Source organism: Sminthopsis crassicaudata, chromosome 3 (assembly GCF_048593235.1).
Source record: "Sminthopsis crassicaudata isolate SCR6 chromosome 3, ASM4859323v1, whole genome shotgun sequence".
Classification (NCBI taxonomy): domain Eukaryota; kingdom Metazoa; phylum Chordata; class Mammalia; order Dasyuromorphia; family Dasyuridae; genus Sminthopsis; species Sminthopsis crassicaudata.
Window position 1 is genome coordinate 517,107,812 of NC_133619.1, and position 15,428 is coordinate 517,123,239.

Below are 15,428 nucleotides of genomic sequence, written 5' to 3' on the forward strand. Positions count from 1 at the left end.
TTCTTTTCTTCCCTAGCAATTAGTACAGTGCCTGGTATATAGCAGGCTTCTAATAAATGCTTATTTCTTTACTTCCTTCCTATGGATGCCAACTGTGGCAGATACAGACAGAGTAGCTCTGTTGATTTGTTTCATTTGATTTTTATTCCTTGTGAAAAGGAAGTTTTATTTTGTGTGTAGAAAATGTGAATATAAGAAATCTCTTATAGCATAAAAATAAAAGGCATCGATAAAACTTTTTTTTTTTAAAGCTGCCTTCTGCTTCCTATTTATTTGGGATTGCTTCATTCTTTGTGTCTTCAATACCTAGCACAATGCCTGGCACATAGTAGGAAGTGATTAATAAATGCTCAGTTGAATTTTGTGGGAACAGGATGAAAAAGAATTATGGGTATTAGAGAAAGCAGTGAACTGGAAAAAGGTATCATTTGATCCAGTCCCCTGATTTCAGGAAGGTAAAGTATTTTTATCCTCATTGGGTAGAAAGAGCCCAGAGAATATAAGTAACTTAATGTCACATACCTATGAGAGAAATTATTATAGATAACCTAAGATTTGGGGAGATTCAGAATTTTACTCTTTTTCTAAAGTTCTGATTTATAAAAATTTAGTTTCTAGAAGGACATTGCTGATAGTGAGATTGGACTAACTTTTTTGTTCAGAAGCTTGGGTGGGGAATATCTAATTTGAATAGATTGTCCAAGCCTGTAAGTGGTCCAGATATAGAAATAAGTCTCTTTGTCCAAGGGTAACATGATGTCAGCCCCTCATTGGAGACCTATTCTTCCAAAGGGTGAATTTGTGAGCCTGCTACCATGATTATTTTTGGTCTAAAAGAAAGGTGGCCAAATTATTAATAACATACTGGCCTTAGTAGTAAAATGATTAAATTACCCCAAAACTATGTATCTCAAATCTTTTTAATCATCACAGCTATATATAGTACATGGAAAGGTGAAGGAGAGGTATAAGACATGAGAAGTACTTGGAGTTCTTTTGAGGCAAGGTGGTACTTTGTGAATCCAAGAGGTTGTTGTTAATAATATTATTTATGAACATAATCATTGTTCTTGGTCTCCAGAGTGCCTCAAGGAGGAGGGTGTAGTAAAATGAATTATAAACATTTAATAATATTAAAAATAATAATTTTATGATGGTTTGTTCTCTGCTAGCTATTCCAAGTATAAGCTCATTCATATGAATGGTTGTGGATTTGGTGCAATGTCTGTTTGTTTTCTGTTGCTGTTCAGTTCATGATTCCATTTGTGGTTTTCTTGGCAAAGATCTGGAGTGATTTGCCATTTCCTTTTCAGGCTCATTTTACAGATAAGGAAATTGAGGCAAACAGGATGAAGTAATTTATTCGGGATCAAACAGCTACTAACTGATTTTAACCCAGAAATATGAGTCTTTTTGACTTCAGGCCCAGTACCCAATACAAGCTGCCCTTATGTAGCACAGGTGCTTAATAAATAATTGAGCTATGGAGTTACTTTGGTTTGAGTGGTTTCTCTGCAGAGCCTTGTATTGGTGGTGGTTCAAAAAAAAAAAAAAAAAAGAAGGATCATAGATTAGAACCATAGAACATCAGAAATGAAAGGTATTTCAAAGATCAACATAGATAACAGGTTTAGAGCTAGAAGTCCAACTGTCTTTTTATCTGTCTCTGTCTCTGTCTCTCTCTGGCTTTCTCTCTCTCTCTCTCTCTCTCTCTCTCTCTCTCTCTCTCTCTCTCTCTCTCTCTCTCTCTCTCTCTCTCTCTCTCTCCTCTTCCCTCAAATGAAGAAACAGACTCAGTTCAATTATATTCTTTGCCCAAGTGACACAGCTACAACTGAGACCCAAGGCTTTTGATTTTTTATTTACCATCTCATAATTTCTCAAAATCTCTGCCTTTGGGGAATCTTACTTCAATGAAGGACATAGCTAACAAATATACCCCCTAAAACCATACAGAATAGGTCTGATTAATAGAGTTACAGACACTAAATGTCAGATATGAATTCAGAGCTGGAAGGGACTTCAGATACTAGTTGGGCAATCTTCTCGTTTAACAGATGAGGAAAGTGAATTTCATAAAATTATACAGGTAGTTTAGTGCCTAAAGCAGGACCTGAATCCAGGCTCTTTTATTTCCAGAGCCAATCCTCCTTTAATTCAATTGAATTCAATAAATATTTATTAAGTACCTATTTTCTAGATATTAAGAGTACAAAGACAGAAAAAGGAAAATGTAAGCCTTCAAGGAGCTTACATTAACTACGTTGGCTCAGTTTTTTCAACTGTGAAATGAGGGGTTTTGCAGTGGACAGCCTCTAACTCTAACATTCTTCTCAGCTTTGGATCCTTGATCCCCTCAACTTCAGACTCATTCTCTCCCTTTGTTAGCAAACTTTGATACTGTGAAGGCTCCCTCCTGGCTACTTCCCCCTAGCTGACAGTAGCTGGGTAGAGAATTAGCAGGTAGCTTTAGCTACATTTACAGTATGGCCTCAAGTCTGTTTTCAGCTCAGGAACAGTGTGGCTCCTGGGCCCAAGGGAGGCCTGTTGTTTTGTGCATCACACTGTGGGATGGGTGGATTGCATTCACCAGTGCCATCTGGTTCTGTGAAACGAAGCTCGCATCCACCGTCTCCCAGCAGCTGAGGCTCTCTGTGCCTATTTGGGGAAGCTGTCTCCGGAGCACCCACCCATCAGCTCCTTCTCTGTAGGATGGAATTGGGGCAGAGAAGTGCCAGCCTCCTGGAGATGGTTGATAGGCAGGCAGTCATTGCAGGAAAAACTCTCTCTAATCCTCTTGGACCTTTGTCCTTCAGACCTCCTTGGAAGGGAAGGATATCTTAGTCTATGACTAGAAAATTTTAAGCCTGGCCTGTTGAGGAGAGAAATTTTAGGATTCAGAGTGCTCATAAAGGGCCTTGGAAATCATCTACCTCACAAATACTAGACATTTTTTGTATCCTGAACCTTTTCGTTTCTTGAAGGCAACCTATGGTGTTTTTAAATGCAAACAGTAAAATACATAGGATTACAAAGGAAAATAGTTTTTTAAAATTATAGTTCTCAAAATATTTTTAAGACCAATTTCACAGACCTTAGATTAAGAAGGTTAAGAGGCTTTCATTATAGCCCAAACCTTTGCATTTTATAGGGGAAAAATGAGTACAGGAGAGATGAAATCACTTGTCGTACAGCTGGAATTCAAATCCAGTTATTCTAGATTGAGTGCTCCATCCTTCTGTTGTGTTAGGCTCAGCAGGGTGATAGGATAAAATGGAATAGGGAGGGTAAAGCCTCATTGCCACACAATTCTCTGCATCCTGGACCACTAAGGAAGGATTTGCCTTCCAAGGAAAGGCTTAAAGGATTGAATCCAAGAAAGAATTTCCCCTAACTTGGCCTTTCTCTTTCACTGAGCTCTTATAAAGGTAAAAGAAAGAACCAGATCTTCATCTTCCAGGTATGTTTCCAGAAAGGGCTTTTTAGTCAGTCAGTCCATCAATATCATCTGCTACTTGCCAAGACATTGTTCTCTGCCTCTCTGTCTCTCTGTCTCTGTCTCTATCTCTATCTCTGCTTCTGTCACTGTCTCTCTGTAGTGTCTGTCTTCTCTCTGTTCTCTTTCTTCTCTCTATCTCTGCTTCTCTCTCTCTCTCTCTCTCTCTCTCTCTCTCTCTCTCTCTCTGTCTCTCTCTCTGTCTCTCTCTCTGTCTCTCTCTCTGTCTCTCTCTCTCTCTTTCTCTCTCTCTCTCTCTCTCTCTCTCTCTCTCTCTCTCTCTCTCTCTGTATGTGTCTGTCTCTGTCTCTGTCTCTCCTCCCTTTCTCTATTTGTCTCTCTCTCTCTCTGTCTCTGTGTCTCTCTCTCTCCCCCCTCTTTCTGTCTTTCCCTCCCTTCCCTTCTCCCTCTCTTCACATAAAAGCATATTTTCTATTTATTACATGTCCATATCCCCATCCTTTCTTGTCATATTTTCCTATTTGTAATAATACTCCCATTCCTTTAATTTGACCCTTTGTGTTTCTCATCTTCCTCATAGTAATGAATTTTAGGAGAGTATTTGGTGGACACAGAGAGCTTTTTGGTTGAATGCCAGCCTAAGGGTCTTTCTTCCTCCTTTCCCTCTCTTTCCCTCCCCCCACCTAATAAAAACTCTGCCCCAGGAGCCAGAGCTACTGAAAAGAGCATCATAATCAGGTCTGGGAACTGTTCAATACAGTTTGCATTTAAGCAGGAGAAAATATTGATAAGACAGAAGCTGAAGTGGCCAGTGGAGAGTTTGTGGATTAAAGTCTGTTCTGGTGGTAGATGAAGTATGAGAACAGATGTCAATACCTGACCTTTCCTTGAAATGAGAAACAATACCCAAGTTACTTTTGCTCTAGTCTCTACTGGGGAAGGTAAGAGGTGGGTGATAGTTTTCTAAGCAGGGACCTTATCTGATGATCTCTCTCAGTCATATTTTTCCTTCTATCCATTCACTAATTATAGACAACAGAGCCAATTCTAAGATGGAGAGCAATGGCCCAGCAATAGGGTTGAATTTGAAATTTATATCAAGTTCTTTATGAAGGTAAAAAGCATTTCTTACAGAGGCTGGCTGGAGTCAAGAAAGTGAGTAAATAATATTATTTGGAAAGATAGATATTATAAAAACAAAAGATGCAAAGAGTAATAAAGTTTAAAAGCATTACTGAGATGGTCCTATATATACTGGCAAATACATGAAATAGGCAATATGGTTCAGTGGTCAAAGTTCTGGATTTAGGGTCTGGGTTCAAAACTGAGCTTTATTCCTTTCCAATTGTGTGAGATAGAACAAATCACTTTCCCTTTCTAGATCTAGATCAAATGAATGAGTTGGGCTAAGGTTCCTTTTAGCAATTCTTTTGAACATATTTCCATATTTGTCATGTTGTGCAAGAAAAATTAGACCAAAAGGGGACAAATACATAAGAAAACAAACAAAAAGGTGAAAATACTATGCTTTGATCCACATCCAGTTTCTCTGGATATAGATGCACTTTCTGTCCTATATCTATTGGAATTTCTTTGAACCATCCCATCGGTGAAAAGAGCCAAGTCCATCACAGTTGACAATCACATAATCTTGATGTTACTGTGTACTATATTCTCCTGATTCTGCTCACTTCACTTAGTACCAGTTCATGTAAGTCTTTCCAGAATTTTCTGAAATCAGCTTACTCATCATTTCTTATTCAGTTATCTATTTTTTATTCAGGAATCACTATTCCCTAGAAAAGAGCTAAAGGAAACCTGGCTTCTTCTCATGGGGTAGTATTTGGGGAAAGACCTGGATTTGGAGTTAATGTATAATGAAATCACTGCTGACCTATTCTATATGATTCCTCTTTCCACTACAGTTCTTTTGAATGAATAATTCTTGTATTTATGTTGATTGACATAGAACATGGAGAAACAAGACCAAATCATATCATACTCTCATATTGTTTTTCAATATTTTTATAAGTTGTATCTGCTCTAATGTTCAAACTTCCTATGGATGTTTCCTCATCAGATTAAAATGTGACTCCTTCTTGATTTTCTATTTGTGCTGTCAGTGCTTGGCACAAATGTAAGCAAGTACTTGGATGCTTTTTGATTCATTCTCTCAGGCATGAATTCATTTATTCATGGAAGTGATATCTGGGCCATCACTAGTATCCCTTGTCTCAGTGCCACCTGCCTGGTCAAAGACTGCTTAACCCTTCTGTGCCTTGGTTTGTGCTGGTACCCTCTCCCTCCACACACACACACAGACACACATGGACATACACAGATACACACACACTCATACACACAGACACTCATACACACACACTCACACAACAGATACACATACACACTCATACACACACAGACACACTCACATGGATACACATACATTCACACACACACACTCATACACACACTCACACAGGCACACACACACAGACACTCATACACACACACTCATACACAGACACACTCACATGGACACACACATTCACACATACCCTCACACAGGCACACACACAGACACACAGAGACTCATACACACACACACTTACACGGACACACATAGATACACACACACTCACACAAGCACACACAGAGACTCATACACACACTCACACACAGACACACTTACACGGACACACACAGATACACACACTCACATATACACACATTCACACACACACTCACACAGGCACACACACAGATACACACACACTCATACACACAGACACTCACACGGACACACACACATTCACACACACTCATACATACACACACAGACACACTCACATACACATTCACACACACAGACACACACACACACACAGACACTCACACGTACACACACCACCACCATATTACTAAGCCAATAGAAAAATAAATGGCCTGTGTTGGGGGCTGCCTCTAACTAGCTATGTGACCTCACTAAATCAGTTCACATCTCTAGACAGAAATATGACTAGGATTTTTTATTTTATTTACTTTTTGCTTAGAGCAAACTAGTTGGTATCCGTGTCTTAGGGAAGAGAAGAGAAGCCGGAGAGGGCGGAGCTGTCCACTTCCTGTTGCTGCAGGAACATGTAGGCTGAGGGGGGACCTCGAGGCCAGGTGTGGACACTGGCATTAATGAGGGTGGAAAGCGCAGCTCCCTCGGGGCGGCAGCGCTCCGACGTGCCAGGCGCGGTCTGCGGTTCTTCCCGACCTGAGTCAGTGCTCTAAGTTCTAACGCAGCCTCCGCCACTTACTAGCTGAGCGCCTGTGGGCGGGGCGTTTAGCCTGCTCCCCTCAGTTTCCTCATCTGTAAAATGGAGCTCGCCACTGGGACTCCCCCGGTGAGAGGACGGGGCCGGCGCACAGTGATTGTGAAATCTGTGTGACAGTGCAGCAGCAGCAGTGCTTTGCCCCTCCCTCCTCTGAGGGGAGGCGAGGCTGCCCGGCCGCCGGGCTCTGGACGGGTGACCTCGGAGCTCTAAGTATTAGTCTGTAACTGCGATTCTCCGCGTGAGCCGGAGAGCGGCCGAGCCGCAGCCGGGGCGGCGTGGGGAGCCTCCGGAAGGGTGAAGCCAAAGGCAGAGCGGGTGTCAGCAGACCTGGCTCCTCGTCCCGACGGAAACATCTGAAGGGACAGCCCAGAGAACACTTACTGGCGAATGGATTGGTTTGGGGACAAATGTGACTTTTCCTCCAGTGAGAGAAATCGCCCCCGAGGCGGGAGTGAGGGGCGCTAACCTCTCGCTAAAGGTCTTGAGCCAAAAGGGAAGAAGTAGAGGGGGAGGAGACACAGGGAGAAAGGGAGGGGCGGGGGCACTTTCCGGCGTCCGTCTCTCGCGGTGTCCTCGCCAGGCCGGGTCTGATCTGCATGAGAGCCCGAGAACAAGGGAGGAAAACAAATGGAAGCAGTGAGCTCCCAGGCAGCCTGAGAGGTGGGGAAGTGAGTCGGCGTCTCCCCAGCAGCTGTCCGGCTGGGGTGCAGTGGTTAATCAGAGCTCGTTGTGCACACACAGCTGGTGCCAGGGAAGGGCGAGCCCGGGGTGAGCAGGCTAATCCTTCTCTCACAGGAACCGCCTCTCCCTGCCCCTCCCCCAGTCATCTCGGGCCGATTAAATCAGACTCTGAGGACACAGATCCAATTAGAGGGGTGCGGGAGGCTCGGGCGTTCCCCTGGCCGCACTCCTCCGGGTTCTCTCCGCAATCTCTCCCGGGCCTCTGCCTGGCACGCGCCGAGAGGAGGGCCCAGGGCTGGCGAGCCGTGGTTCAGTCAGTCAGTCAACACCCACGTGGGGATGGGGGTAAAAGCCCTGGGCCTGAACCACGAAAGGAAAGAAACCGCGGCCCCTCCCCCCGGAGCTTACAGCCCTCCGAGACAGCTCCCGGATGCGCGTGTACGTAAGGGAGAGTAATACCCCTGAAACAGACTCGGGCGAGCGTGATCCAAATGTCCCTGAAATTTGGCCGAGTCCGTTTCTGAGCGGTCTCCTAGCAGAATCACCCATCCACCTAATTCTTTCTGATTTAAATAAATACTATAATGAGTTTGTCTTTCTTGATCCTCAGTGGCTCAGAGAGAGAGAGAGTGATTGAGTGGCTGGAAGAGGCGATCGAGGCTTACGCGGGCGGGGCAGATTTGGAACCACGGGCTTTTAAGGGCGAAGGACCAAGTTCTTTCTTGTCCCGCTTCGAACCCCAGGGGGCTATGCGGGAGCCTGAAGCTCCCGGCCTGAGGAAAGCCTCCCCAAATTTAGAAGCAGGTGTCTGCAGGGAACTCAGCAAGTCTAGTCAACAAGCACTTTCTGAGCCTTTCCGCAAAGCGGGCACGGGGCAGAGTCTGGGCCCCGCCCTCCTTTTTTATTGGGCGTCTCTCAATAGTGAGAAAAGAAAGGATTGAAAAGAGAGGTGAGGGGTCCTGACCACGCACCGGGAATGCCAGCGTAAGTGGAAAGAACGGTTTCTTGAGCACTTGCCTATTCTATAGAGTAAAACAACACATAAAAGGGAAGTGCTGGATGGGAACAAAGGCAAAAAAATGGGACCCTATATAGGCTGCGAGGTGAGACAGTGGATAGAAACTCCGGAAGTCAGGAGGATGCATCTAAACTGGGTTCACATCCTGCCTCAGACTCTGACTAGCTGTGGGAGCCTAGGTAATTAATTTCATCCTGTTTGCCTCAGTTTCCAAATCTGTAAAAGGAACTGGAGAAGGAAATGGCAAAAGAAAACTCCAAAAAGGGGTCAGGAAGAGTCGGATTCTACTTACTGCACCACAACAACAAAGGAGACGTAGAAAAGAAGAATTAAGGTGGGGATATTTCTTTAAAAGGAAGTTTTAGGAATATATATATATATATATATATTTTAAAGAGGTATACAGGGCTTCCTTGAAGAGGAATTAGCACAAAATCTAAGTTGAGAATGTGTTTGTTGTTGACTAAAAAAAAAAATTTGATTCATTTGTGGAAATGTTTCTCAAAAAAGATATCTTTAGCTGTTCTAATATTATTTCAGTTCTCTCTTAAAAACCGTAGTGTCAGAATATTATCTAATTATCTAATGGTAGCCTAGCATCAATTTCCTAAGAAACCACTAGAACATGTCTATAGAATTAGGTTCCAAGAAGGAAACTTCAATATTTTTTGTGTTTCTGATTAAAGTTTTCTAAGTATTTAAGGGGTGTAGGAGGATGAAGAAGGCTCTCTGAAAGGAACCAGCCAATCAGAGGGAGGATACATTCAATTTGTCAAGTCCAAGACTGGAGTGAGCTTTCCTGGTAAAATTTAATGGGGTGGTGGGGAGGAATTGTGGAGAAACTAGGAAAGTCAGAAGTGCAACCTGGAGAGGAAAAAAGGGAGGAGAAAAAGGAAGGAAGAAAGAAAGAAAGAGAAGACCACAAAGAGGTAAAAATAGAAGCAAATCCAGCTCTGAAGGAGAGATGTAGTCAGAGACAGTTCCAAAAAAAAAGCTTAGTGCATTATGGGATTGAAAAGATCAAATGGATATACAGGTGTCACAAGGACTGAAACCTAAAATTAGACAGGATAGGTCTAAAGGGGCATGTGGCCATGGCCCCTACCCCTTCCTGTCTTGCCAATCTTCTTCTCTTCCATATATGCCATATATTCTATACAAGTTTATTACTCTCCCAAATGATCTCTTAAGTTATGCCTTCTGGTTTTCCTGACATTCTTCATGACTGGGCTCAAATACCATTTTCTGCTATAGCTTTTCTCAGACTCCCAGTTTGTAATTCAGGGAACAGAGTGCTGGGTCTGGAGTTCAAATTCAAGTTTCAGGCACTTAGCTGTGTCAGTTTCCTCAATTGCAAAATAACATTACCAACTTTAAAGCATTGTTGTGGGGATCAAATAAGATAATTTTTGTAACTAGGGTATCTGGCTTATACTTCTTCTAAGGCCTTCCCTTTAAGATTACCTTCCATTTACCCAGTATATACTGTATCTTGTTCGTGCATAGCTGTTTACAGCTGCTTCTCCTTCATTAGAATATGAATCCCTCGAGGACTGGAGCTGTTCTCACCTTTCTTTGTTTCTCCAGCATCTAAGATTTCATGAGTGTAGGTGCCCTTTCCATCAATAAAGATCACAAACCTTATGTACCTTCCTAGATGAATTCATCAATCAATCTATTAATTACCTCTATACCAGGCATTGTTTCCAGGCCCTGGAAATATAAAAACAAAAGTATTCATTCTGTCAACATACACACATATAAATAAGTAGATATCAAATGTATGCAAATTAAATACAAGATAATTATGGAAGGAGGGAGGAGAGGGCCTTAGCAGCTGTATGGATCAATAGTTACTAGGGCTGAAAAATATATAACTTGATAACCAATCTAATAGTGAGCCTCTTCTAGCAATGAGGCTGATCCTTTTATTTATGCAAGATAATGCAAGATCATAGAAAAGCCAAGTAATCATGATTTATTGTCTCCAGAAGACTTTATTTGAAATGCACTTGGAAAATAGAGGGAAGGTATATTGGTACCTGAATACAATGGACTGCTCAAACTCTGTCATATCACTGAACCTGTCTGGAGTTAATAGAGGAAGTATGGTAGCGTCTAGGAAGCAGACAATAATGAAGGTGAAGAGGAGTGTAAGATCCCAAGGAGAGATCTCTTATTAGAAGGGGAGGTGGATGGGTAAGGCAGGGTTCAGAACTTTGGTGAAAACTCTAGGAGTTCTACTTCTTTTCAAAGCTATTGAAGCATTACTTCTATCAATGACTTTTTTTTTTTTTTTTTAAATTACTGAGTCAGCAAGCACTCCAGCTTTTTGATTTTTATTTATTTATTTAATAAGAGAGTTGCTTACAAATGTTTGGAGAACAAGGTTGTGCTCTAGAGCTGCTGGTGGCCCACCTTATCCACAAATAATCCTTGGAATGGAGATAACTGCACAAAGATAATTAAAGCTTCCTGCCTGAGTGCATAGCAACAAAGCCCAAGAACACTGGAGACAGATGAGGCTCCAGAGAGGCAGGGCTGTCTGGGGAGCCTTCTTGGCTTCCCAATCCCCCTTAATCCTAGAATGTTTCTTCTGTTGATTATCTATCTCCAATTTTTCCTGCATACACTTTATATGTACAAAATTTGTTTGAAGATTTTCTCCATTAAACTGTGAGCTCCTTGAGATCATGGATTATTAATTTTATTTATTTATTTATTTATTTATTTTTGCCTTTCCAATGCTTAGCACACTATGTGGACATTTGTTGTTTGGTTATTTTTCAGTCATGTCCAATTTTGTGACCCCTTTGGGGTCTTCTTAGCCGAGATATTGGAATGGTTTGCCATTTCCTTCTCAAACTCATTTTAAGCAAGCTGGGTTCAGTGACTTGCTCAGGGTCATACAACCTTCATTGAAAAAGTAGCTTTTTTTTTTTTTTTTTTTTTTCTGGACCTTAAAAGCTAAACAATTAGAGAGAAGAGGCAGGTCATTGAGTAGTAGTATATCTTTAAGAGTAGGTAATCACTTGAAAGAGTAACAAATATTCATTTGCATATGGACTTTCTGTTTAAGTATATGCAAAAATCAGTCAGTGACCTCATGATGAGGGATTATTATAATTGATATTTTTATATTACTTTAAGGTTAGAAGAGCACATGGATTCCTCACAATCTGAGGAAAATGAAGTAAATGCTAACGTTCTTACTATGAGTACATTATTCTACATTCCAAAATGAAATTTGTCGTCTCTATAAAAAGAAAAGCATGTGGAATTAGGAGTCCTGGGTTCCAATTCTCGCTCTGTGTGTATCCCTGTTCAGATCAGAGCCTTTCTTGATCTGTTTCTTCATCTGTAAAATGAGCAAGTAGTGCTAGATGTCCCTTTATTCTAGCTCTGAATCTGTGATACTAAGATCCTCATTTTATAAAGGAAAAAACTGAGTTACTGAGAGGTTAAATAGCCCTGAGTGACAGAACTAATAAAAATAAGAGCCTCTGATTCTTAAATTTTCAGTGGGAATATTTACATTTTAAAAATCAGCAAATGCTACAAATCAGGATTTGATAGATTGTTTTGTTAAGGGTCTTGTCTTTAAAAGGTGATAGAGAAAATGTTAATATTGCAGATTAAATATAAAGTGTGTCCCAGATGCATTTTAGGGGTGGGAGGAGAATCCATTGATTCTACACCCCCACCCCCCCCACCCACCCCCACGCCCCACCCCCCCCTGGCTTTCTTCATTCTTAAGATCAGCACTATTCACTTCACTATCTTTGGATATTTTCTAGTTCATGGCTGTTAGATGTTTCCCATTGATTGACAGTTACATGAGGTTGGAATGACTGTCCAGATTTTTCATTCCATACACAGCTGGCTTATAATCATAGTAATAATAAGCCTGTGATGGCTAGAAATACCTGAAGTCAGGAAGATTCATTTTCCTGAATTCTTATCTGGCCTCAAGCATTTATTAGCTAGCTGTGTGACCCTAGGCAAGTCATTTAACCCTGCCTGCCTCAGTTTCCTCATCTGTAAAATGAGCTGGAGAAGGAATGGTGACCCAGACCAGTATGTTTGCCAAGAACACCCCAGGATGGGGTTAGAAACAGTCAAACATGGCGGAAAACTAGACATTCTTAATCAGTGCTCTTGGGAATTAGAAAGGGTAGTGGCTCTTGGGAATCAGAAAGGAGAGAGTGGGGAAAGTGAGAAGAAAGCACAAAGACTATTTTGTCAGTCTTCTAGGCCTTGTTTGTTTTTTAAAGTTGGATGTGAGTAGTATATAGGTGGAATAAAGGACAAAACAGGCAACTATTGCTTGGACTATTGCTGCTTAGCAGCTTCTCACCCTCAATGTTAAAATGACTTTTCCCAAATAGGTTTGACCCAGAATCATCCTTTGGAAAATCCTGATTCCACCAATTTACTTTCTGATGTCTTCTCGGCTCTGGGGCTTCTTCTTTCTCTGAAACTGTAGGAAAGAGTCCCTGTTTTTATTCCTTGCAGTGCTTCATGAACTGAGCAATACTTTTGACTGACTATACATGTAATAGAATTTGTACTTTCTCAAAATTTAATTACTAGCAGTAAATGATCAATCAATCCATTGATTAACTACTATTGATTTCCCCCTGACAGGATTTTGAGACAGTTAGGCTGCATTCTGAATACAATCCACTAGTAATTGGCTTATCCCCCTGTGAGAACTGCCTCTGCTGAGAGATCTTTTGAGTCTTAGCAAATGGCATTTTATCTGTCTTTATTTCTCAGAATGTGGCACTGCCATTGGAAGTAGAGTAGATGCTGCCTTTAGGGAGTAAACCATAAAATGTCTAAATGTGATAAAGTGGGTTCAACGATTTGTTGTTCAATCGGACAAATCATCATCATCTTGTCTTCCTCCTCTTTCTTCTTCTTTAAATGGGGGAGAAGGTGGATCAGAACAGCTCAAAGGCCTTTTTCCAGCTCAATATATGAATCCATAGTTCTAACTAGGTCTCCATTTGCACATACAGCCCAGATTGGAAGGCTAAAAAATTTACATATCAAACATTCTGGCTGGTGCAGGCTGCCCAAACTGGATTACTCTCTAAAATCTCAAGGGGAAGATGTGGACACCATGAATGCTTTGAAGCTTAAACATTAGGTGTCTGCCTTATGCCAAGCACAGGACTGTAGAGAATTGTTTTCCTAGTTTCTAAATATAAATTGCTTTGAAAAATATATCTGGTTCTCAGTTATTCACATGTGTGTTGTCTTCTGCAAATGTTTAATCTCTAGCCTGCTCCCTCCTGCCATCCAGGACCCCCCTACAGAATGGTCAGCTAGTGGGTGCCAGGGGATTGCTCATGGCCACCTCATAAACCATGGTGGATTTGCCCACTGTTCCCTCTCTTCCTGTCCTGTCTTTCCCATCTCCCACGCACTGGTCTGGGCTCCCATTATGCTCCCATCACAATCAGGTCTCATTGGAAGCCTTTCCTGGCATGGGGGCTCCCTCTTCTATGAAATTCCCCACAAAATCTCAGCTGAAAGCAATAGTTACCTCTGCAGATTTTCTTAAAGCTCTCCATGTCCCTCCTTTGCCCCATACCATTCTGTGTCTGTACTCATCTGCTGGAAAAATAAGCAGGCAAAAGCTTTCAATTACATAGGCTGCTACCATGAACATCTCTGAACAGATAGCTCTTGATTTTTTAATGAAAATTGAAACTACATGTGTTTGGTTGTTTGTATTGATATACAATGTCAAAATTCTAATAAAACATTTAATAAAGAAAAAACGATGGGATTCAGCGAGGCAGTGTTGAATAGTAGAAAGAGTAATGGGCCTAGAATTAGGAGGCCCGGATTTAGAAGGGGAATTTATTTGTTGTACTTCTCCCAGAAAGGGCAGGAAGAGAAGGGGTGGAAGTAGCTAAAAAACAAACTTGCAAGCAAGAGAAAATGTAGAGCCATCCCAAAATGGAGTTGACTACCTTAGGAGATAGTAGGATCCCTTTCACTAGAGGATCTCAAGGAAAGGCTGGCTGAATGAGAATTTGTCAGAGAGTGTCCTAGCAAAAGAATGGATTGGATTGGATTTGACCTCTAAATTCCCTTCCAGATTCTGCTATTCTGTTCATCCTTTCTAGCTAGATAACCTCCAGTCAGGCGCACTGCCTCAGTTTTCTCATCTGAAAATGGAACAGTACAGGAGTGATATGAGGAAAGCATTTCATAATGATAAATGTGAGACATTATGTTTTATCTCCCTCCCTCCCCCAAGTAGAGTAACTGACACCTCAAGGGTAGGGGGCTAATTTATTTTTTCATCTTTGTAGTACCCTGCACATGGTGCTTAATGAATGTTTGTTAAATTGTTTTTCCTTTGCAAAATATATATATATATATATATATATATATATATATATATATATATATATACATACATATATATATATATATTCCAAATTACATTAACACCTAATTTTCAAGCAAAATTACTGTATGGAGATGTGAGGGTAAATAAGATATCATTTACCTTACAAGTTCATAGCCAAGCATGACCTTTTTTTTTTATTATTATTATCTGTTGTTTTGTGTTATCAGGTGAATTAATTCCCTTCCACCCTTATTATATGAATTAATAAATGAATGGATGCAATGAAAGATGGGTAGATAAATGGATGGATAGATGAAAGGGCAGATATAGAAAGTATTAAGGACTTACTATATAATACTTTGTTAAGCACCAGAGATACAAATACCAAAGAGAGGTGATACCCATAGTATATACTGTTTTATGAAGTAGCAACTCCCACAACTGGATTGGGCTAACAAGCTCTTTGGGAAAGTTTTTTCTGATCCACCTAGCAGAAAGGCTTCTTTCAGATTTACAATTAGTAATAAAAGTACTATCTAATATGCTTATACAAAACTCTATATATTATCTTTCATT

General features: G+C 41.1%; 1 protein-coding gene across 2 annotated transcripts in view; it reads left to right on the forward strand.

Moving 5' to 3' along the window:
* Window positions 1–15,428, forward strand: part of DSCAML1 (DS cell adhesion molecule like 1) — a 489,982-nt gene that overhangs the window by 152,877 nt on the left and 321,677 nt on the right. The gene's annotated exons all lie outside the window — the stretch shown is intronic.